The sequence below is a fragment of the Protopterus annectens genome, chromosome 1.part1, assembly GCF_019279795.1.
Source record: "Protopterus annectens isolate FY-2018-M chromosome 1.part1, PAN1.0, whole genome shotgun sequence".
Lineage (NCBI taxonomy): Eukaryota > Metazoa > Chordata > Ceratodontiformes > Protopteridae > Protopterus > Protopterus annectens.
This window is the reverse complement of record NC_056726.1, coordinates 1,364,419,617-1,364,444,611: the sequence shown is the minus strand read 5'-3', so window position 1 is coordinate 1,364,444,611 and position 24,995 is coordinate 1,364,419,617.

Genomic DNA, 24,995 nt, shown 5'->3' with positions numbered 1-24,995 from the left:
TCACACTCATCGGATCCAGATAAATCTTATATGTACTACGTATGAATACATGGGGGTAAACATGTCTGATGGCGGTGGGGATAGACAGTTAAGGTGTGGATAGCTGTCTGTATGCAGAAGGGATATATGTACATCACAGATGTGGGTTCAGACATAGGCTGAAAGTAGCTAAGTGTAGGAGCATGCCCAGTATGACCATCAATAGTAAGAGTGGGACTCCAGGCCAGACCTACCTGTACTCCAGTCCAGGATTTTGTGTGCTACAGCCAATTGGCTGATGAACTGCTGTAAATAGTCCAGCACCTCACTGATATAGTGGCTGAGGGATCTTCTGGCTGTGTGCTATCCTTATTAAGTGAGTCATATCTAGGGTGGGTGCAGACTGTATTGGACTGAGTAGAGTTTTGCATAATATGTGAGTTACATTTTGCACAGCATTGTGATGTCCTGGTATGTCAGTGACAGATCAGTATAGATTAATGTGAGGAACCGCTGACAGACATTTGTCTACTGACTTCATACACTGAAGGGAACCCATACTACTGCACGAATTGCTGTAGTCTGCACATTCTACATTTGTCTGGCCAGCAGTTTGTCCTTCCCCTTATATGTGGCCCTATGTCCTGCTCTGCTGTAGTTGCAGGCTTTGTCCGCAGTTGCTGCTCTTATGTAGTTGTACTTATGGTTTGACTGGGGTAGAAGTCATAACATCACACAGAGGGTTACGGACTGCACACCTCTGACTGTACCTGTTTAGCAGGATGGCCATCATTGTGCCCCATACATCTGCCGTGGTCCTCAGACAGTTTGTGTTGCACTGTTCTTCTTAGGCTACATGTTGGCCATACCTCTCAAACTTTTACAGTCAGACATCTTGACAGGGTCATATATCACAGTTGGACACAGGCCCAGACATGGGGAAAGCATCTTAATATTGCTCTTCCAAACATAGACAGTTGGCCATTTTAATGACACATGCAGAAAACAGCAATTCCCATAAACTAAGTGCTTTCACCATTAAAATATGGCTTCCTCAGAGTTGCATGGGATACAGACAACTTGGTTTAAATAGAGTGATGTAAGCAAAACCAGCCAATCATTTCATGTGATGTCACACTGAATTAGTTTTTAAAAAAAAACACACACAGTTAATAAAGATAAATAAAACTTTCAGTTTTCTCCGAAAAACACAAAACAACACTTTTACAGCATATATAACCACATGATTAAAAAACATATATATTATATGTGTAACAGATGTGCTATTGAAATGTCAAGAAATAAAATGCAGTTAATGAATTACTTTAAAATACCCTTGCCCTTTCTTTTAAAATGGGTAAAACTGCAATGTTGTCATTCAAGCCTGGGGAGGATGTGGCATCAAGCCTAATTTACCATTTTATCTCCATAATTTCTACTTTTAATTTATCATTCCTTCCCCTTTCACAAGGTAGCACCTTGTCTATCACAAAAAAGATAAACTTGTTAAAGTTAGTGCAGGTTATACTGTGCATGTATAGAGCATTGTGCTGATTTTTAGATTTGATTTCCCTCACATGTTCTGCTAGTCTGTCCCTTAATCTCCGTATAGTCTTGCCCATGTAGAAACTGTGGCAGCTTGTGCATGTAATGTTGCAGCTTTACCTTCCTGGGCAAGATAAAGTACGTTCAAATCCACAAATGGAAATGTAAGGGCCATCATTGATATATCTGCAAAATTTACATTCTCCACACTTAAGCATTATAGACCTTTGTCGGCTCCGTTTAGAATACTCAGGAATATTTTTAATATTCCTTCATCTGCTATAAACAATCTTTGGCTTGTGCCCCAAGATATTCTTACTGGTTTCATTGAGACCAATCTGTCAAGGATTGTTGATGGCTATCGGCAGTGGTGCAGCACAGTGACTATATCTCAAAATCATAACATCAACATTACTCATCTCCTTGTTTATAGTTTTCTTCACTATTTCAAAACACAAAATAGGCTGAAATACACTACTTCTCTTGTTAAGAATTTCATGCCTAACTTTCAATAATAGTTTTAGGGGGTAACCCCTTTCCAAAAACATCCCTACCAGTTTATATAACTCCTCTCTAAAGGTGTCATTGTCACTCACTAGTCTTGACAATCTAAGCATTTGATCCTTAATAATTCCCTTCTTTTGATGAAAGGGGTGACAACTGTCAAAATGTAAGACATAATTAGAAAAAGTTTTCTTCCTGTATATGTTACTATGTAAAACTCCCCTTTCTCTGGTTAGATGGATGTCCAGAAAGTTAGTTTCATCTAGGTGCCATGAACTAGTAAACTTAAGAAATGGGGTAGTATTGTTCAAAAAATCAACAAACTTTGTAGCCTCTAGCTCATTACCTTGCCACAAAATCAGAATATCATCCAAAAACCTATTGTATAAAAGGATCTCGGACATAAATTCTAAAGGAAAGATAAAAGCTTCTTCCCAATGCAAAAGCACTAAATTGGCAAATACAGGAGCGCACTTTTCTCCCATGGCTACCCCAGATGTTTGGTGGTAAATCTCCCCCTCAAAATTAAGAAAGTTGTTCTGTAGTAGAAGTTCTATAAGGTCCACCAGGATGTTTATCCTTGTTTTGTCAATTACTTTGCTTCTCAATAAACTTTCACGAAAGAAATGCAACCTCTCCTCATGGGATATAATACAAAATAAATTAATTATATCCACTGTAAGAAAAGAAAAGGTATCAGATACCCCAATAGCTCTAAGTCGATCCAAACAATTCCAAGAGTGTCTTAGTATATGTTCTGCCTCACCCACAACCTCATTAGTCATGTCATCCACAAAGGAAGCAAGGGGTTCCATTTTAGATCTACTAGCCACAACAATAGGTCTAAATGGTGGGTTACTGGGACACTTATGAATCTTGGGGATCCCAAAAATCACTGGTGTGACAGGATGTTCTACTGTAAGAAACCTGAATGCTTTCTCATCTATAGTTCCCTGAAAGAGTGCATCCAGTAGGTATAAATCGATCTTGGCATATGCCCTATTAATTTCATTTATAGTAGCCCTACTGTAAGTGAGGGGGCCATTGAGGAAAAGTTTGTTTACCCCCCCAAATAATATGGATGTTATATTATTTGAAAAAATGTGTGAGAATGAATTAAGAAAAATTCTTAAAAACAATAAGTATGAACATGACAACCTCAGCAAAGAAGAGAGAAAAGCGTTATATGATCTAGCTAGGAACAGCAATATACATATAATGAAGCCTATTAAAGGAGGGGGCCTAGTAATCATGTCTCACTTTGACTATGTGTTTAAGATCTGTGAAATTCTCAATGACCCCCTCACTTACAGTAGGGCTACTATGAATGAAATTAATAGGGCATATGCCAAGATCGATTTATACCTACTGGATGCATTCTTTCAGGGAGCTATAGATGAGAAAGAGTTCAGGTTTCTTACAGTAGAACATCCTGTCACACCAGAGATTTTTGGGATCCCCAAGATTCACAAGTGCCCCATTAACCCACCATTTAGACCTACTGTTGCGGCTAGGAGATCTAAAATGGAACCCCTTGCTTCCTTTGTGGATGTGATGACTAATAAGGTTGTGGGTGAGCAGAACATATACTAAGGGACTCCTGACATTGTTTGGATTGACTTAGAGCTATTGGGGTACCTGATTCATAGGTTCATAGGTAGGTACTAGGCTATTGGTCTTAGGACCTATATAAGCCTAGCCAAATGGTACCCTGGCTTTTGCCACCCAAGAAAATAATTTTCCTGTGCCCCTGTCAAGCAGAGCCACAGAAGTGATCCCTGGTGTGAATTTCCTATCTCCCATTCAATCATCAAGATTTTATTGAAGAGTACTAATGACGAGCTTTGTTTGATATAGATAGGTAGTTTGTTCCAGAGTATGGGAAGTCTCTGGGACAGGAATCTATCCCTCCAGCATGTTCTGTTTATTGTGATGACAAGGTTTAGGTCCCTAAAGCATGTAGCTCGGAGGGATTGGGATTTCTTTACATGGAGAATGTCCAAAAGCTCTGGGTTTGACATAGCTTTGTATGTTAGGCAGAGATCGCCTCTGAGTAGGCGATATGCAACAGAGTAAAGCTGGAGTTTTTTGAGACGGTCTGCATAGGGCATCTGTTTGAGGCTGGTAATCTTCTTTGTGAGGTATTTCTGTGGCCTTTCCAGTTGTTGTAGATGACTTGTGAGGTACATACCAAAAGGGGCGTTGTACTCTATAAGGGGTCTAATAAGTGATGAGTAGAGGGGAACAATGACCTCTTTCTTCCTGGATAAGAAACCTTTTGTGATAAGGTGTGCCATGTAGAAGGATTTCCTGACTACTGTGGTGATGTGATTATCAAACATGAGACTACTGTCCACCTGTTTCCCAAGGTCTCTTATCACACTTTCGGTGTTAAGTAGACTACCGCCTATGTGGCAGTTCATGAGTACAGAGTTTTTACCAAAAGGGATGACAATGTACTTTTTGGCATTGAGCTTGAGGCCATGGCTTTGACACCAGGCATCTGTCTCAGTGAGGCCCTTTTGTAGGATGTCCACATTGTTAGGAGTTTTGATTATGGCTCCTAGTTTGCAGTCATCTGCAAACTTTGTTAGCCAAAGACCTTCTGTGTTAGCCTGTACTTCAGGGAAGTAGATACCAAACAGGAGAGGACCTAGGACTGAACCCTGTGGTACTCCACTTGTCACTGGTCTGAAGTTGGATTTAGAGTCTGCTACTTTCACAGTGTGGGTTCTGTCAGTGAGCCAGTTGGCAACCCATCTTGTGCATAGGGATTTATACCAAGTTTAGTGCATTTATCTATAATTCCAGATTGGGGGATGGTGTCAAAAGCCTTGGCGCAATCTAGATAGGCTGTGTGAACCACCTTACTCTCATCTACGGCTTTGATGACCACTTCAAAGAAATCTATCAGGTTTAGAAGACATGATCTGTGTTAAATAAAATCAAGAATTCAATACACAGGAGGTTCAGATTCAAAAGTTTACTAGTGTACACCAGGAGGCAAAAAAGTACAACTACAGAATTTTGTCTAACATGAAACAGGAAGCACACAATTTTATATAGGTTTAACATTCAAGCTGTGCCCACCTTACTGACGTGGTATGTCACAGGGCATCTACATCACTTTAGCTTACAGTCCTCTATTCATAAAAACTGCTGATGCTGTATATTTAAAAAAGTTTTCCTCTGGTAACAATATGGCCTTGCTATCCACCTGGTCAGACATAATGTCTTTCTGTAAAGTTACTTCTTCAAGGTTTCATATCAGTTCGAATACAATAGCAGATTCAGTCTTTTAATACACATCTTTGTTCACTGTTACACTTTCCCACCAGCTGCATGCTATCTCAGTAACACATATACAAGGCCAAATCATCCCAGCAGGAAAGAGCAGAAGATTTCATTATTTCACACATTTAATTTCCTGACCCAGCAGATAATCACTTAGGAAAAGCATAAACATTAAAACTTGCTAAGCTAGCATCTGCCAGGGTCGAAGGTCAGCTTGCCTCAAGCCACACTGCAGTTTCAAAACTACTTACATTTACACATGAATTAATCCTTTCTGTTATATGATTAATAGAATAAAATGCATTATATACTACTTTGCTTTTAAACTAGCATTTCTCATATATTCAAATACACATTTTTCTAACATTTTCCCCTATTAATACTTTTTATTCTATTTTGAAGTATGCATAGTGTCATTTCATCTCCTAACCTTTTCCACTTAGGATTTTCAGCTAGGTGAGTCATTCAATCTATACTTCAGAAAAAATGTCATCTGAGATCAATTTTTCAATCTCAATATCTTGGTACAAAGTTTCAGTAACAGATACATCAATAAAATCTTTGATTAATCTTTTCATGCAGGGAATTCCACAGCAAACACATGCTCCTATTAGGAGTATACCCACACAAATGGAAATCAGAATATTCATTAGGATGGAACCCCACCCCCAAATAGATTCTGGAAAAAGTCCGTCAGTGGGTTTGGGCCTGGTTCAGTCATGGCTGATACTTGCTGAATCACCTCTAGGTGATTATTAATTTCATGCCTGTTATCTGGTATGTACGCACAGCATTCTTCTTTGATAAGCGCGCACGTACCACCTCTCACCGCTAGGGTGAAGTTAAGAGCCATTCGATTTTGTAGCACAACAGTTCTCTTTGCATTCAGTTCATCAGTCACCAGTTCTAGGGCAGAAAAAGTTGCATTACTCATTACTTTGAGCAGTTTCGACAACTTCCTCAGCACCCAGATCGATTTGTCTGCTCCATAGGTTGGGAATATTCCTGCCCAAGATATAACATTGTCACTCAAGTCCATATGAGTCAATTTACTTTTGTTTTTCACGGTATTGTGATCTTTCCAGCCAGCTTCGATCTTTCCAACTGGATTCACAGGTTTTTCAACTGGACCTTCGGGTTTTCAGGCTGCATCTCTCATGTTTCGTATCTTACCCAAAGATAATTCTGCAGTATGTCTTATTGCCGGAACCAAATAACCCAAAAAACAACTGCCGGACCAATTCTCAGGTAACCATTTATATGCCTTTTTCCCACAAATAAAATAACAGTTTTCTACTTTAGTACTAATACGCATTAGCCCTGCATAAAACATTTTCTGATCTATAACTGACAATTGTTTAAACAAAACTGGATTCTTGCGAATGTCATTCATGGTTGTTTTCAATGAGTTCAAATATGAGTCATAATTAGTATTGCAAAAAGTATTGCCATTACTATTCTTAATATAACATCGGTAAGATATGGTTATATTACAATTGCTCCAGCCCATCTGGAGAGTATCATTTTTATAAAAACATACAATTCCTTTTTGTGTGACAGGTAAAAATAAAGCTATTTTGTCCTGTGATCTCACAGTTCCTGTATCGAAGAGTAAATTCTCCCAAGTCTCATTTATCCCCAAAGGGACAGCGGACATTATCAGTCCTCCATATGCTGTTGGTAAAGCTGTACAAACCCAGCAATTTGAAATGTTCATAGACTCTGCATATACACGTTTCATGGCTAGGTATGTGTTAAAATTTGGATGCCAGTCTATAGATGTTTTGTCACGCCTTCCCACTTTCAATTGTGTGGTTGTGTGTAGGATAAACCACAACAAGAGGAAAATTGTCACAATTACAGTCAATAAATGTATACTCAACAAAATGATTATGCAACATCTCTGGGGTTGATCTAGATTTCTATTCGCTTTGTTTTTGGCCATCTTGGTCTGGTTGTGTATCAGTCACAAAGTTTTTATCAAGTTGAAAGTTCTTTACCCGTTTGCAGTGTGTCAAATGAACCCAGGACGTCCTCTCGGCCACTCTGACTGCAGTAGGCATTGCCAACAGAACCTGGTACAGTCCTTCCCACTTTGGACTCGCCCAATTCTTCCTTTTTGTCACTTTCAGCCACACCCATGACCCTGGGGCCAAGACTGCTTCTACCGGTCTGGTCTGTTTCTTATCTGAAAAAGAGTTAAACTGCAAAACAGATTTATTTGTTAACAGTTTCCTCATATAACTAGCTAATGAACTGTCAGCCTCTTACTCTGCAGGCATGAGAGCTTTCCACTGAGGCACATAATATACTCTCCCAAAAACCATTTCAAAGGGAGTCAAACCCTTTACATTTGGAACCGTTCTCATACTCAGCAGTGCTAAAGGCAGACAGTGTATCCAATTCTTTTGGGTCTCCTCAACTAACTTCCTAAGTTTATTCTTGAGGGTACCATTGTACCTTTCCACCAGTCCTGCTGACTGTGGGTGGTAGGTACAATGGTTCTTTAAGGAGATACAAAAAATCTCCCAAGTTGCTGAAGTGTCTGGTTCACGAAATGTGTGCCGTTGTCACTATAAATCCTTTCCGGAATACCAAATCTAGGGATTACTTCTTTTATCAGGGCTTTCGCCACTGTTGCTGCATCCGGGTTTTTGGTTGGAAAAGCTTCTACCCATTTGGAAAACATGTCTACAATAACTAAACAGTATTTCTTCCCTTCACACTTACTCAATTCTATGAAATCCATACAAATAGTATGGAACGGATATGGCGGTATAGGAAAACTTCCTTGCTTGGTTTTAAATGCCCCTTGTGCATGGTGCATGTTACAAGTATGACAAGCTGCACAATTTTTTTTTGTGTAATTTGTGTATCCATATGTTTGGAATATTCGGTTTACTAACTGTACCATCCCCCCTGTTGAGACATGGCACTGCCCATGGCTCAACAAAGCTGCATATCTAAATAAATTAGACGGCAATATTGGTTTTCTCTCCTTGGAAATGTACAGTCCATTCTCAATAATTGCACCTCGTTTTACCCATTTTTGTTTTTCTGCTTTTGTAGTAAATCTAAAATCTCAGAGGGTTGTAATTCCTCATTCAAAAGTAAACTTTCTGAGTCTGAGGCTGCTTGCTTTGCAGCTGCATCAGCTCGTGCATTGCCTTTCGAAATCTTATCCTGTTGTTTTGTATGAGTTACACATTTACAAATAGCTACTTTGGTAGGTAACTGAATAGATTCTAATAACTCCAAAATAAATTGCACATGATTAATAGGTTTTCCACTAGATGTTATCATTCCTCTATTTTTCCATTGTTGCGCAAATACACGTACTGTAGAAAAAGCATACTGACTATCAGTATATATGTTTACACACTTGTTTTTTGCTAAAGTACATGCCCGCCTCAAAGCTATCAATTCTGCTGCTTGTGCAGATAAGTTATGTGGTAAGGATTGGGCTTCTAGAATTTCAGTGTCTGTAACTACTGCATACCCTACTAGATTCTTCCCTGTAGGACCCCTTCTGCATGAGCCGTCCACATAATATGTCACCTCGGCATTATCCAAGGGCATATCTGTGAGATCTTGTCTAGGCAAAGGTAACTGTTCAATTTCCTGCAGGCAGCTGTGTGGTGTGCCATCCGCAGGAGTTGGAAGTAATGTTGATGGATTTAATGTCGTACATCATTCAATTGTCATATGAGGTTGGCTCAGCAGTATAGTCATACATGAAAGGTGTCTAGCAGGAGAAAGGTATGCCACTTTTTCTTGCAGTAAAATTATTGCAACTGCATGAGGCACTCTCAATGTGAAAGGGTGGAATAACACCACTGAGGCTGAAGCCTGTACTGCCATTGCAGCTGCAACTACTGCTTGTACACAGTGAGGCAAAGATTGTGCCACTGGGTCTAACTGCAATGAATAATAGGCTATGGGGCATTGCTTGTCCCCATGTTGTTGCATCAATACTGACGTTATATATCCTTGCTTACAATCTACGGTCTGAAAGAACCGTTTGTGATAATTCGGAAGTCCTAAAACTAATGGTGAAGCTATCAACTGCTTCAATCTGCAGAAAGCCGTTTCTGCTTCGGGTGTCCATTGTAAGATATCTTGTGCTGCCATTGGTGTCTTATATATCAAGTCAGTCAGTGGAGCAGATTCCAAAGCATAATTTGGTATCCAGCTCCGACAGAAATTAGTTGTACCCAAGAAAGACATCATTTCCTTCTTGGTTGTTGGTTTGGGTGCTTGCAAAATTGCTGTTTTTCTTTCCTCGTCTAGTATTCTACCTTCATTGGATATTACATATCCTAAGTATCTAACTTGTTTTCTCCAAAGTTGTAACTTACTTTTGTTTACTTTGTGTCCTTGTGTTGCTAAAAATTTTAATAACTCTACAGTATCCTCCCTGCATTGTTACTGGGTGGGGGCTGCTAGCAAGATGTCATCTACATAAAGTAGAATTTGACTACCTCCCGGTGGGGTAAACCCTGCCAGGTTGCTAGCCATTTCTTGTGCAAATATTGTTGGACTCTCACAATATCCCTGTGGTAGTCGAGTATATGTATACCTTTTATCCTGAAATGTAAATGCAGACCAATATTGACTATCAGGATGTATAGGTATTGAAAAGAAAGCATTACTGATATCTACCACAGAGAAATACTTTTGTTGCGGTTTCAAATCATTTAACAAAGTATGTGGGTCTGGCACCGTAGGTGCTCTAGGTATTACTGTATTACTGCATTATTTACAGCTTGTAAATCTTGTACCATCCGCCATTCCCCATTTGCTTTTTTAACAGGAAATAGGGGTGTATTACATGGTGAATCAGGAGATTCTACCAGTACTCCTTCTTTGAGTAATGCTGCTACTATAGGCTTAATTCCTATTTCTGCATCCTTTCTCAAAGGGTATTGTCTTTTCTGTGGTCTAAAAGCTGACTTTGGGGTAATTGTAACTGGTCCTGCTGTTCGAATAAGTCCTACATCTGACTTGCCTGTTGACCAAAGAGTTGTTGGAATTTCACATAAGGCCTTTTCTTCTTCTTCTAATAAAAATCAGCTGTCCTCGCTAGATTGCAAGTGAACAGCTGGATGTGTCTGTGTCAACCAATTCAGTTTTTGTTTTTGTATCCCTTGTTCTGATAGTTCTAAATCAGTCTGTTTCTCCCATCTTGTTACTTTTTCTCCTAAGTCTGCCCATTTTACACTTTTGTTCTTTGTCAAGCTGACATATGGTAATCGATTTCATCTATATAATGCAAGGAATTCTTGAGGTAATGAACAGCTAACTACACTGTTCCCTCAGTATCCCAGTACAAAGTACGCAATACTAGTCTAGTTGCATGATTTCTGAACAATTCTTGCTCATACTCTCTATCAGGTCCTGGTGTAGTACAGTAGTATAGAGTACAGTGTAACAAATGCTGTTGATCAGTGTCGAGGGAGGGGGCTTTACTGATGGCTACGTTTATCAGTTCCTCGGTTACTGCCCCTGGACCAGTAAAAAGTTTCACCCTCCGACCGCACTACAAAGGTATCCATTTGTCTCTGTGCCTCCATATCTTGTACAGTTGGAACTACTGCTATGCCAAATATCTGCATAAGGTCCCTGCCCAATAGGTTTACTGGACACTTCGCAGAAACAACAATTTTACTTCTCTGGGTCATACCTGAAACAGGGTCAGTTATTGCTATATCATGGGGAAGTGGTTCCCTGTATAGCTGTCCATTTGCTGCTTTTACTAGTATATAATCAGGTGATTCAGAATGTTCTGGTAACTTGGAGGGGTGTATCAAAGTCCGTGATGCTCCTGAGTCACACAGGAATTTGACTTCCCTTCCCTCCACCAGAAGTGTAACTTCCGGTTTCGTATCTGCTAAGTAGAGCTCTAAGCTCAATAATGCTAAGTCCAAAATTTCACTTTCTTCATCCTCCATATCTACTTGCACTTCCTCTACTCCTTCTATCACATTTACATTTGTTTGCTGTTTATTAACTTTTCCTGATGATTTCTGACTTTCACATGATGTATCTTCACTATCATATAGTCAGTCCTCATCTCCCTTATCTTCTGAAATTACCTTTTTGTTTTGCTTACAATCCCTTGCTAGATGTCCCTTTTCCCCGCACTTGAAGCATTCACCTCTCTTTTTCCTCTCTTCAAAATCTTCTGATCGTTTGTCAGACTGTTTGTTTCCCTGGGCATTCTTCTTACCCTTTTTACCTGACTGTAATACAAATACTTCAACTCCGTCTTTAGCAGTGAAGACTTGCGCCTTCTTTTTCTTTTTACTATTAAAATATCTTTCAGCATGTCTAGCGTATTCAAGTAAGGCTTGTAGCCTCCCTGTTCGATGGTCTATCATATGCTTCGTAATGAAGCTACTAATAGCTGCAATGCAACCTTTCAAAAATGGATTTTTCAATTGTTGTTCATACGAGGAATCATTAGTTTGGTTCTCAGGAACCGACATACCGCTATGATTATTAAAACATTCTAATAATCTAGCATAATACCCATCTATTGTCTCATTTTCCTGTTGTATGCATTGATTAATGCAAGTCCAGTCTGCTCTAGGTTTCCATTTCTCAGAGATTCGGTCTGTTAGACCTTTCACTCTGTTGTCTAACTCTGCGTCACTATGTGGGAGTGGTTTAAGCTCTGCATTACGAGGATTCCAGGTGCCACAAATCATGTGCCAATCTGGACCTATAATTTATCTTACTACTTTTTCTACTTCTTCCCCATTCAAGTGGTAACTCAATCTCATGCCTTGTAAATCTTCTAAAAATTTCGTAAAATTAACTTTCGAATGGGGGATTCCCTCAGTAGCTTTCCTGATATCCTCTGGTGTCCATGGTCTATATACTAAGAGTGTTGGGTTTTGCCCTTCCCTGCCCTGCCTGAGGATTTTGAACTTCTATAAGTGGGCATATTTCTTCTTCACTCTCATCCTGTAGGTTTCTCTCTATTTGATATGATTCTGTGTCCCTATGTATTTTACGTGTTCGGGACCTAGTTTCAATAGGATCTCTAACAAACGGTTGTGGTCTTGCTGAAACTTCAGGATAACGCAGAGGCGGACCAGCTTGTCCACTCGCTTCATATCCTGAAAAGGGTAAGGGAGGGGGCAAGGGAGGAGGAGGAGGAGCTGTCGCTATTACCAAGTTATTATCTTCTTTGTCTAAACATAATGTTTTTGAATTTTTCAGCTTCTGTTCTCTACGATTTGCTTCCTCAATCCACCTGTGTGCTTGAGGAATGCCTAATTGGCGTTGATTTTTTGCCTGACCTCCTGCAACAGATTTAAGCTGCTTAAGGAGTTTAACTAATGAAGTTTTATCTAGTTTACCATCAAATTTATATTTGTTAACCCATTTCGTATAATACCTAACGTTATCAGAACGTTGTAATTGCATGTATTTTGCTTCTTCGGTTAGGGGCGGATCTCGTGATGTTTTAGTGCACTGATTTCCCATGGCAAAGAAAATGTTACGTAACCCTTTTTATCATGTGATATCAAGTTCTCAGTTCCTTTTCACAGTTTATCTAGAATAACTGCCTACCTTATTCTGTTACCCTGATCTATGACCAAATATACAGTACTTCCTTTTGTCCCTGATCTGCATAACAAATCTTGACAACACTATACTGTAACCTAGTCCCTGATCTAAAACAGAAAAAAGGCAAATTCTTCCTACCTGAGCCTCCGGTATTGAATTGTCCAATATCCGCTCTTCGGCCACAGATCAGAAAGTGGCCAGAGTCTTTAAACGACAATTCAGTCGGAGGTCTTTTCACCCAAAAAGAACCATTTCGGTAACTTCTCCTGTGCAGTATTCGACCACCGGTAGACTCTGATCTGCAGCTGTCCGAGGGAATTCCGGCTAAGAAGGACCAAACTGTTAAATAAAATCAAGAATTCAATACACAGGAGGTCCAGATTCAAAAGTTTACTAGTGCACACCAGGAGGCAAAAAACGTACAACTACAGAATTGTGTCTAACATGAAACAGGAAGCACACAATTTTATATAGGTTTAACATTCAAGCTGTGCCCACCTTACTGACATGGTATGTCACAGGGCATCTACATCACTTTAGCTTACAGTCCTCTATTCATAAAAACTGCTGATGCTGTATATTTAAAAAAAGTTTTCCTCTGGTAACAATACGGCCTTGCTATCCACCTGGTCAGACATAATGTCTTTCTGTAAAGTTACTTCTTCAAGGTTTCATATCAGTTTGAATACAATAGCAGATTCAGTCTTTTAATACACATCTTTGTTCACTGTTACACTTTCCCACCAGCTGCATGCTATCTCAGTAACACATATACAAGGCCAAATCATCCCAGCAGGAAAGAGCAGAAGATTTCATTATTTCACACATTTAATTTCCTGACCCAGCAGATAATCACTTATGAAAAGCATAAACATTAAAACGTGCAAAGCTAGCATCTGCCAGGGTCGAAGGTCAGCTTGCCTCAAGCCACACTGCAGTTTCAAAACTACTTACATTTACACATGAATTAATCCTTTCTGTTATATGATTAATAGAATAAAATGCATTATATACTACTTTGCTTTTAAACTAGCATTTCTCATATATTCAAATACACATTTTTCTAACAATCTGCCTTTTACAAACCTGAACTGGATAGGGTCCAGAGTTTGGAGATTACCAATGTTATTGTTTATAAGTTCCATGATGATACATTCCATAGCCTTGCAGATGAGGCTCGTCACGCTAATGGGGCGGTAGTTCCCGGTGTACGTGGTGGCTCCCCCTTTGTGGAGTGGGATAACTGTTGCTGTGCACCATTCAGTGGGCACAAAGCCTGAAGTGAGGCTATGATTGAACATGGTACTTAGGTGGAGTGCCAGTTCGTTCTGTAGTTCATGTAGAATGCAGCCTGGGATGTTGTCAGGTCCCATGGATGCTGTGTTCGTGGCTTTGAAGAGTGTTTTTTTTACCTGTGCAGCTGTAATTACAGGAACTTTGCATTTTTCCAGTATAGAGATGGGCCTTTTAGGGGATAAGAGAGGGGTAAAGTTAGCACTGAACCTATCTGCCAGGATGTTGGCAATATCAGCTGGTTCTGTATATTTATTGCCATTGTGCTATAACTCAGAGCAGATCTGAGTGTTGCCATTGAGATTCTTGACATAGCTATACCTTTTCTTTTCTTACAGTGGATGTAATTAATTTATTTTCTATTATAACCCATGAGGAGGGGGTTGCATTTCTTTCGTGAGAGTTTATTGAGAAGCAAAGTAATTGACAAAATAAGGATAAACATCCTGGTGGACCTTATAGATCTTATACTAGAGAACAACTTTCTTAGTTTTGAGGGGGTGATTTACTTACCACTAAACATCTGGGGTAGCCATGGGAGCCAAGAACACTCCCATATTTGCCAATTTAGTGCTTTTGCATTGGGAAGAAACTTTTATCTTTCCTTTAGAATTTATGTCCGAGATCCTTTTATACAATAGGTTTTTGGATGATATTCTGATTTTGTGGCAAGGTAATGAGCTTGAGGCTACAAAGTTTGTTGATTTTTTGAACAATACTACCCCATTCCTTAAGTTTACTAGTTCATGGCACCCAGATGAAACTAACTTTCTGGATATCCATCTAACCAGAGAAAGGGAATTCTGTCTTACATTTTGACAGTTGTCACCCCTTTCATCAAAAGAAGGGAATTATTAGGGGTCAGATTGTTAGATTGTCAATACTAGTGAGTGACAATGACACCTTTAGAGAGGAGTTATATAAACTGATAGGGATGTTTTTGGAAAGGGGTTACCCCCTAAAACTATTATTGAAAGTTAGGCATGAAATTCTTAATACGAGAAGTAGTATATTTCAGCCTATTTTATGTTCTGAAATAGTGAAGAAAACTATAAACAAGGAGATGAGTAATGTTGATGTTATGATTTTGAGATATAGTCACTGTGCTGCACCACTGTCGATAGCCATCAACAATGCTTGGCAGATTGGTCTCAATGAAACCAGTAAGAATATATTGGGGCACAAGCCAAAGATTGTTTATAGCAGAGGAAGGAATATTAAAAATATTCTTGCGAACTCTAAACGGAACCGACATAGGTCTACAATGCTTAAGTGTGGAGCATATAAATTTTGCAGATATATCAATGATGGACCTTACGTTTACATTCATGGATTTGAACGTACTTTATCTTGCCCAGGAAGGTGCAGCTGCAACACTACTATGTTAGTGTATGTTGCTACATGCACGAGCTGCCACAGTTTCTACATGGGCAAGACTATACGTAGATTAAGGGATAGAATAGCAGAACATGTGAGGGCAATCAAATCCAAAAATCAGCACAGTGCTCTATACATGCACAGTATAACCTGCTCTAACTTTAACAAGTTTATCTTTTTTGTGATAGACAAGGTGCTACCATGTGAAAGGGGAAGGGATGATAAATTAAAAGTAGAAATTATGGAGATAAAATGGCAAATTAGGCTTGATGACACATCGCCCCCAGGCTTGAATGATAACATTGCAGTTTTACCCATTTTAAAAGAAAGGGCAAGGGTTATTTAAAGTAATTCATTAACTGCATTTTATTTCTTGACAATTCAGTAACACATCTGTTACACATATATAATATATACGCTTTTAATCATATGGTTATATAAGCTGTAAAAGTGTTGTTTTGTGTTTTTTGGAGAAAACTGAAACTTTTATTTATCTTCATTAACTGTGTGTGTGTTTTTTAAAAAAACTAATTCAATGTGACATCATATGAAATGATTAGTTGAGTTTGCTTACATCACTTTATTTAAACCAAGGTGTTTGTATCCTATGTAACTCTGAGGAAGCCATATTTTAATGGTGAAAGTGCTTAGTTTATGGGAGTTGCTGTTTTCTGCTCGTGTCATTAAAGTGGAGTTTCTCTGCCCGTTTTGGGTTGGTTCGTTTTTTATTTTTGCTTACCAGTGTTTTGCTTCATTTGGAGCTTGTTTTGTTCTTATTTTAGCAAGTTGAAAGGGACAGCCCTGAGAATGTGCAGTCTTCTGCTGTTACCTTACAAACATAACTATTATTGCAGCTGTATGGGAAAATAGGTATGTCAGGGATAGAGGACCATACTTGTCAACTGTACAGATTTTTGCATAATGTCCAGATGTTTCCCTGACATTTTGGGCCCATTTTTCATTAAATTGTGGTTGTCTGGAAAATTCCTGGCAAATCATTAAAGACTGAAGTTAGAAAATAAATAATAGAAGTTTGAGTTTCAGACTTCTTACCCTTCAGAGAATTCATGCTACTGCAACACCTGTTATTCTATAAATGTTCTATGTTTGTAAGTGCAATATTTAACAATTGTTTCTGTTTTGGGGCCTTTACCCTACATTTCTTTATGGCTTTGTACAGATTTCTTGCTTTAAGAGGTTGAGAGGTATGTATTGAGCTCCAACATTGACATCCATGCATCTGTCCTTTGACCCCGCTGTTTGTAAGTCCCTCACATAGTGCAATGGGTTTTGCTGGCTTGGGACCTACTGCATATTCTGGGGCAGCCAGTATTTGGCAGAGAGTTCCTGTTGTCCCACATAGCTGTCCATTGTTTGTTGCTGTCTCGGTACACCACACCATTCCCTTGCATACATGCAGCAATACCATACATATGCTACCAGAGTCTACTACCCCATTCATTTGTTGTTAAGAAGAGTGACTTACCTTGTACCTGCAGTAGTTGAGAGGACAGTGCTTCATGGCTGAGTCTTTCAGATGCACATAGTACACAGCATATGTATGGTAAGGTACAGGTAGTGTGATGTGGCTGACATCCTTTTTAATGTGTGTATGTGAGTTGGAGTGAGGTATCAGTCCCTGGATCCCAAGGTTGTCAGTGTATGTGCTATGTGTTGCCTCTTTGTCAAGGCCAGGGTGTACAGGGCATACCCTCATCTGCCTACAGGGACAGGCGGCTCCTCCTCCGAGTCCCCCTGTGCCTGTAGGAACCTTGGCAATGGTGGGGGGGGGGCTGTGTCTCACTTCCCTCCAATGTTCCTGCTGCAGCTGTGTTCACAGGATCATATTGTGTATCATGGCACATACTATGAACATGTGTGTACATGTGGCTGGACAGTACTGCAGGGCTCCATCAGATATGTCAAGGTAGTGGAACCGTGACTTGAGCAGCCCAAACACACACTCTGCCATATTCCTAGTTTGTGCGTGTGCCTCATTATGGTGTTCTTCAGTTGGTGTATGTGCATTTCTGATGGGTGTCATCATCCACGGTTCCAGTGCATAGCCAGCATCCCCCACTAGATGGCTATACAGGATGCCCCCCCAGCAAATGCCTGGTGCAGCTGTGATGCATGCCAGATGTGGGAGTCATGATAACTGCCAGGGCTGCCCGCACACACATTGATGATAATGCCCTGGGCACTGCACACGACCTGGCTGTTGGAGCAATACCCCTTGCAGTCGACATAGACTCTATCCTCCTCACTGGGCGGTGCTTTGATGTGCACATGAGTGCAGTCTATGGCACCCAGTACCTCCGGGTAGTGTACTGCATGGTGGAAGAGAAGCATATTGCTAGTCCTCTCCTCAGGGGTGCTGGGGAAATAAATGTGCTCTCTGGCATGTGTTAACATGACATCCAGGAACTGGTGGAGTACACTGGATGCAAATGCCTGTTAGACCCCCCATGATGACCCCAGTAGGTCTTTGGAAAGTACCTGTAGCTAGTATTCTTAAGGCTACATATACCTTTGTTTCCACTGAGATGTGTCCCCCTCCGTTGCCTCTGGGTGTGAGGTAAGGGTGGCAGAGCTCGGTGAGTTCCTGTAGTATGTCCCTGTCCACCAAGTAGCACTCTACTATCTCCAGCTCATATAATCCCTGAAATGTTACCCTGGGCATGAACACTCTTTTCCTCTTCAGTCTGGGCCTATTGTCAGCATTATCATCATCCCTGACCTCAGCCTGTAGTGCATACAGATGTAGCAGAGCAGCAGCAGCAGCCCCTATCATTTTGCCAGTTAAAATTCCCAAGTGTGTACTTCACTGGTGCAGAGTATGTGGGAAAAATCAGACTGAAGGGTGTATGCATACTTTATACTAGTGTGCTGCAGATGCAGCCTGTGTGCTTGGCTGACTATGATACATTCCACCTGCTAGGTATATCATTGAAGGGTTTGAATGGGCCAGTGTCTGTGGAACAGGGCTTATTAGTTTGTTATACTTGATTGGCTTGCTGAGACTATTTCCTTTTATTGATTTTTTTCATTTTCTTCCACTGCTATGCCCCGCGCACTCCACACAAACCCACAGCACTAGTATAAACATTGCTGAGAAGTTTATACCCTCCCCTGTACACGGGCACACACAGCTTTTCTTTAACTAGCTGAAACATGCTCCACAGGGCTAAGTATAGCTTAGCAGCCTCAGACACACACCCCTGCTTAACTGAGCGCAAACAGGTGCCACTAAGCTCCAATCCACTTACACATGCTATGACACACACCCTTTTGATGTTAGCTATCTGTTTTTTCTACACCAACACAGTTCTAGCCATACCACGGTTAGTACCTATGGACACAGTGGTCCTTTTTGCTATTCAATAACCCTGGCTTATTTACATACACCAAATTGCATATACTCTAGATACAGCACTGTACCAGGGCCTGTCCCCTCAGCTACCACTATAATCAGCCATTGCATGACTCTGCATGCAGCCTTTATAATGCAATAACTTTGCATACCTTTATATTTCACACTTTTTATTTACTTTTTGAAAAATAGTATGTTTGCCCATCAGTGCACGCTGCTTAAACATGGCATATGCAACCTTTTATTGGGGCTGTTACAGCCTCTGTTTAAATTTTATAGTCTGGTACACGATTTGTAACTGCGTACATTTTTCCTGCTGAAAAGGCACCTACACGGATGCCTTTCTGCTTCCTGAATCAGAAAATCACCTCATTTGCATGGTTTTCACCAGCAGATGAGGTGATTGGCATTCTGCAGACACCTCTGTGTTTGTATTGTGTCTGCACACTCGTGCACACCCCCAGCCCTGTTTTCTGGATCACTCAGTGGCCATATTCTGTGCTCAGGTGACTACACAATTCCTACATGGAGAATCACTCCATGTAGGGTTTAATTGTAAAAGTTCAAATGTTAAGAGTAAATAGATTAAATACTAGGGAGGAACTCTTCCACATGCAGTTAGAGGACATGGAGAGATATTTCTTAAATAGGGGTTACCATGACACTGAAGTCAAACATGGGAATGAGGCTGTTATACATAGAAGGGAAAGAGGATATGGAGGGATTTTTTTCAGATAGAAGCACACAGTTTAATAGATTTAAGGTTCAAGTTCCTGTGTCAACTATACAGTGACTTATAATACTATGATATCTAAAATTCAAGACATTATAAGACAACATTAGTATATTTTATCAAGTATTCCAGGAATTGATGAGAGGCTTGACAACAAAATGAGATTTGGTTATAAAAAGACAAATCATTAAAACAATTATTATGCTATAAGGGACAGGCAAACAGCTTAGAATGTAGATTGAGTCAAAGAATGGGAATTTATCCATGCCACAAATGTGAATTTTGTAAACACACACACACATTTATATATATATATATATATATATATATATATATATATATATATATAGATAAAAAAACACTGGTTTTATTCATCCTCAGTTGAAAAATGAATTTAAGTTATTAAATTTTGCTTATTTTGACAGTAGATGGTGATATATATTGCATTATGTAACAGCTGCCCAGCGTTTCACATAGGGAAAACTAATAGCTGAAGGAACGAATCTGTCAATATTTATCAGACATAATGCAACGGAATGAGACTAAAGCATTATTTAAACATATTAGGAAAGAATGTAATACACATGATTTTAAATTTGTTGTGTTATATGTGATGAAAATGTCACTGAGAGGGCAGATATAGAAACTTTGAAAAACAAGAGTATAGGTGGATAATAATGTTTAGAGTGGATTTAAAAGCAGGCTTGAATGATGCTGTCTCAATCAAACCTATTCTGAAATGTAGGGGTGTGAAGCATTAATTGTTGTTATTTCTTATTGTTTTTTTTGTTATTAGTCATGTGACAGCATAGTTTTATATAAATTAACTTGTTTTATGTGAATATTGAATGATGAGACCATTATTGTGTGAAAGCTGAGCTTAAATTATTAAAGTTTTTTTTTAAGAATTTTTAAGAGCTGTTTGTGCAGTTTATTATATTTTTGATTGTTGGTTAATAACAGCTGGTTTGCTGCTTGAGCTACCTGTTCTCAAAAAAACTACCTATGAAGAAGAGCTAAAAGATTTATCAAAGGAAACTATGCTGCTTTATGTGATGTTGAGGGTAAAACTATTATTAATACATCGAAAATGTGTTTGGATCAGCCCTTACTGCAACATCATAATGAGATTTGATAATGTCCCCCAATTTGCAATTAGCGGCAAACATGGTTAGCTGTAGTCCCTTGATATCTTCTTCTCTGTCACATAAGTGCATACTAAAAAGTGTAAACCCAGGATAGATCCCAGTGCAACACCACTAGTGACATATTTCTGTCTAGAGCAAATTCCACCCAACTTGCAGTATGGGTTTCTTCAGGCATCCAGTTACTGATACAGAGAGCTGTATATGAATTAATGCTGAGTTTTTCAATGATTCCAGCATGGGGGACAGTGTCAACAATCTTGGCAAGGTCCAGATTAACAGTCTGGAATTCATCCCCTCTATTCATGCCCTCAGTGATCTTTTCAAAGAGCTAAGACAAGTTAAATAGACACAATTTCCATTTTTGCTAAGCTTGTGTGTATCCAGAGGTATAGGGTCACCTCTATCACCTTTATCATTATTTTATAATCTACCTGTCTATCTGTCTGTCTGTCTATCTCTACACATATTATATCTCCAAGCCAGAAGCTAACTAATTAAATTAACTTATACCTACATAGTTAAGGGAAGGAGGTTAAATATCCTACTAGGCGGGATACATTCCTAGGTCTGCTTTGTGTACCAGTTAAATCATCTGAGGTAAAGTCCCTAAATGAAAATGTATGTCTGCCATAACAAGGCATTCTTACTCAAACACTTATATTAGCAGCAAGAAATTATTATTATCCTTTTTATTTTGGAGGAGGGTGCTGTGGGTTATTGTACCTTTACCATTACAGCATCTCTTAGACTGTCGTAGTTTATTACAGAGTTACCTACAGTACAGTGATAATAGACAATGATCTCATGAATATTAATAAAGGGAGGAGATTTAAGGCAGAGAACATGTGGTTATAGCAAACTCTGTTTGACTGACAACAGCCAAAACTTTTGTCACTGAAAGCCTCTTTTGGAGAACTCATGGTTTACCCTTTCTCTGTTGTTATGTGGCCAGGGAGTTGGTATATATAAGTTAGGGTTGGGAGGGTGGCGTAATGGTTAAGGTGTTTGCCTTAGAAACACATGGTGTAGGGTTTGAGTCTCACAAGGGATAATTGGTTAGGCTTAAAATGGCTCACAAGGGCAGTTAGCTTAGTACTAATCTATGAACCTATGTGGGTGTGGTGAGTCTCCCCTTTCACATGGGGTGCAGGGACTTTAGTTTGTGTTTGCTTAAACGGGCTTTGCTGTTTTGCCCATTGAGAAACAGCAGTCATTAAATAGCCATGAATCTGTAAGTCATTAATCTATGTCATATAAATTTAGGTGACTTGATTTAAAAACGTTAAAGGTGAAGCTGTTTTTCATGATATGTAATTTAGGCAACATAGAGCATTATGAATGAGTCTCCAATTATAACCAACTTATTATGTATTCAACACATGAATACCAAGAAATTTAGCTCAAGAATGATGCTTGAGAGGTATATCTTGGCATCCATGTTGAGAACATGTGTGTGTGTGTGTGTGTGTGTGTGTGTGTGTGTGTGTGTGTGTGTGTGTGTGTGTGTGTGTGTGTGTGTGTGTGTGTGTCTATATGTATCTGTATATGTGTTTGTTTGTGTGTTCATGCACTTTGTACAACTGGATAAAGTCTCTTCTAAAACAGGATAGATTCCCTGCTTTACACGCAACATTACAGTGAGAAGGTGCATTTCCCTTGTGACCTTTTAAAAACATAAAGAAAATATTCGGAAATGAGCCTATGTGTATAATTGGTAGGTTTAGATTACATGAGCTCATAGGCATGTTGTAATAGTTATGATAACTTTTCATTTATATATTTATTCATTCATTCATTCATTCATTCATTCATTCATTTATTAATTCAGTTATTCAATCATCCATGCTTTAGTTATCAACTACATTTGCATAATCCATATGAGGATCATAGAGTAGCTAGAAACTATCCTTGCCCTTCTATGGCACAAGAAAGAGTAGCTGATCCTGGAAGGGGTTCCTGCCTGTCCCAGAATGTACATACTCTCTCAGATGTATAGGTAGTTTGTCAAATCACCAGCTATGGCATGCTTTTGGTGTGTGGGGGAAGCACAGTTGCATAAGTTCCACTTATCTGTAACACTCCTTTACATATGGGTAGTAGTGCCCTACCATCCTCTCTCTGACAGGCCTGTCAAAAGCTCGGAACTCCTCCTACTGTTTGTCTGTGAGTGAGAAGGATCAATCAACTGGCAGGACTAGGACAGCCCTTCACATTCATAGAGAGGACCCTTTCAGTTTTCTAGGGTCCAAGAGGAAGAGAAGATGAAAGCACAAGCTTACCAAATGTGACACACACACAACAAAAAATGTTGCTGAACAAAAGCACAATAGCAGCTTCAACAGCCAGCTATATACACCCAACAAAAGTGCTAACACTAAGATAGTGTATTCTTAGAATATCTACTGCTACAGGTAAGTGGAAATTATGCAATGGTACTATGCTCACTAACACACTGCCTTACTCGCATATGAGTTGATTCCCAAGGTTTACCCATCCTATGAGGAGGAAGGATAAAGGTTCAGGAACCCCTGGAGAATGATCCTTGTCAATCCTGCTCTGGATCCAGAAAAAGCATCCGGTTTGTAGTGCTTCATGAAGGTATAGACTGAGAATGAAGATCTAGAGTCCACCCTTTTCCAATATGCCATTGAAGACGAAAAAGCCCTGATACAATGTGCCTTTACCTTGCCTGGATTTGCCTTGCCACGGTGAGTTTAAAAAAAACATTCCAGAGGACAACCAGTGTGCAATGGTTTGTTTGGAGACAGGTTGACCCTTCTTTGCCCATCTGTCTGCCTTCCAAAAGGGCTTTGTTTTGTCAAAGTAGTTCCTGAACTGCCTAAGCATGTCCAAGGTATAAATGATTCTCTCTCTCTTATTCTTAGGTTCTGAAAAGAAAGCAGGCACATTAATAGACTGATTGAGAGTAAACACTGAAACCACTTTCAGTATGAAAAAGGATTAGTGCATAACACAGCCTTATCCCTGTGGAAAATCAGGTGAGGTTGTCCCTATATGAGAGCTTGGAGCTCAGAAACTTGCCTTGCAGATGTCAGAGCAATAAGCAAAACAATTTCCCACATTAAGAGCTTGAGATCAGCATGATCTGCTGGCTCAAAAGGTGGTAAGGTCAGTTTTTCAAAAACATAACAGAGGTCCCATGAAGGAGGAATTCACTTGCGAGAGGGTATCATATGCAATACTCCTTTTGTGAACTGTTTTACCAAAACAGAAGAATAAACAGGAGAATCCATTGGCAGACATGCAGAGATGGCCACATATAATAAGCCATCCTGAAGTAATTCACTGAAATATTTTAAGATCAATGGGATATTAACCTCCATAGACCCTCTGTTTCCATTTAGGCACCACTTAAAAAAAAACCTTATCCATTTTTAAGCAAAAGATGTTCTAATAGCAGGTTTTCTGGCCTCCTTTAATACCAGCTGCACATCTGCATGAAACAAATGCCTAAATGAAGTCAAGATTGAAACAGCCAGGCTGTCAAGTTGAAGTTCTCAAAATCAGGGTGAACCAGTCACCCTTAAACTGTGAGCAGATCCAAAATGTGAGGAAGTTTGCAGTAATTGCCCTTGGACGTTACCCTTAACAAGGAAAACCAAGATTGATTAGGCCAGTTGGGGTCACTACAGTGATTTTTGGCATTTCTCTTTGAACTTTTCAAAGTACCTTGTGATTCAATATAAAGGGTAGAAACGCATACGATATTATTCCCATCCAGAATGCATCTGTCCTTCAAGCGTGGCTGCAAGCATGTCAGGAACAGAATTTCCCCAGCTGTTTGTTATGAAAGGATATGAATAGATCTATTTGAGTTTATCCCACATTTGGACTAGATCTTGGAACACCACTGACTTGAGCTTCCACTCATGAGGGTCTACCCAGCATCTGCTTAATCTGCCTGCACAATGTTCTGCTGTGACAGGATTTCTGATGGCTGAAGAATCAGATAATACTGAGAAGCCTGCTCCCAGACTATCACTGACAATTGGCACAGAGGGTAAGACCTTGTACTTCCTTGTTTGTTGACATACCACATCTCTATGGCATTGTCTATAACCACTTGCATCCTCACTGACAAAGCTTCTCCGGTGAAGTGAGACGAATCTGTCTGGACATTGGAGGGGAAAGAGGAAGCCCTAGATTGATA